The sequence below is a fragment of the Hydra vulgaris genome, chromosome 05 (assembly GCF_038396675.1).
Source record: "Hydra vulgaris chromosome 05, alternate assembly HydraT2T_AEP".
In the NCBI taxonomy this organism is placed as follows: Eukaryota; Metazoa; Cnidaria; class Hydrozoa; order Anthoathecata; family Hydridae; genus Hydra; species Hydra vulgaris.
The window spans coordinates 26,003,816-26,005,333 of record NC_088924.1 but is presented as its reverse complement, the minus strand read 5'-3'; positions in this window follow the sequence as shown (position 1 = coordinate 26,005,333).

The following is a 1,518-nucleotide window of genomic DNA, read 5'->3' as shown; positions in this document are numbered from 1 at the left end:
GAGTAAAGTATATTATATATACTAGGGTGGGCCGAAAATGTTTTTCTTGTGATTTTTGATTCGCTATACCGCGAAAAACATGCCTCAAAAGTATCTAAGGAAAATGCAAAAAAAAAAACAATACAAATATTTTATGTCTGGAACTAGCGCATTGTACATAAATATTTGAATAAATACTCGCTTTTTATCATTTTTGTTATAAAGTTCGCATTAGAGTATTCCCAAAATGCGCTGCAAAACTGGTGTGTTTCTCGACCCAACAACTTGTTTTGATATAATTTTATTTTGATTATTTGATAATATTAACCAATCTGTCATGGCTATTTTTAAAAAAATTACTCGTGGCGAATTTAACTGCCCTATTTTCGGTCATCCAATAGAATTACCTATAAATAAACTTCCAACTTATGAAGAAGTTCTCAAATGTTGTTTTAATGAAAATTACAAACTAGCCTTGAAATCAAACAACAAGCCAGTTAAGTTTTCTTATGTTTCAAATTGTGTCGCACAACAAGTTAAGTCAGTGTTTGATAAAGCTTCAATACCCACAGTAACGATTTACAGAGTTGTCCAATTAATAAATCGATACCATGACAGTTATTGCAATCTTATGAAACCCTTCAAGCATGATAAAGAAAAGGAAAGTTTATAAAGAGAGTTATAGATTAAAAAAAAACAACATTGTTATTGTTTGATGTTTCGGCGTGTTAGTGTAAAATAACATTAGACTGCAAATGTAAAATGGTCACTGAAATTTGTGAATGCGAGTGTTCTGATTCAATTATTTGTAAGTGTGAAAAAGAAAAAAACAATCCCCATCATTGAACTAAAACATTCGTACTTTCCAAAGAATGCATGGTATTGGTAAAATTGGAAGTGTTGAAGTAAAAGAAACAAAAAAAATTACGGAAAGACACGATAGGAAATTAGCTGAACTTAAAAGTATCTGCCCGCTAATAATCTATTATCGTAACATTTATGCTGAAACCATTTAGATGAAACACTAAAGCTAAAAGAGTTCGATAGTGATGCCTCCGTAGCCATTGAAGAAGTCATTGATGAAGAAATAGAAGAATTTAAGCTAACTAAGCCATCATGGCAGATGCGCATTACAATGAAAAATACTGCTCCGACTAGCGATTGATATGGATTATCAGACAGAGCGACGGCAGCTATTGCCTCAAATATTTTGCAAGATTTTGCTATCGTAACCAATTATCATCACAGTCTTGTTGTTGAAAAAAATAAAATTGGAAGAGCAAAATTGGATAACCGTTTAGAACTTCATATGCAGAGCAAGAAAAAATATAGCCCTCTTAAAGCTCTGTATTTTGATGAGAGGAAGGACAAAACTCTAGTTGTTGAGAACTAGTGGTTAAAACGGTTTCGACGCGTCATAAAAGCGGAACATTACTTATTTTTACAAGAACCAGGTTCCGTGTACGTTGATTCCGTTTCACCAACTTCTGGGTCTGCTGAAAACATTCCCAGTAGCATTATTTCATATTTGAATGAAGC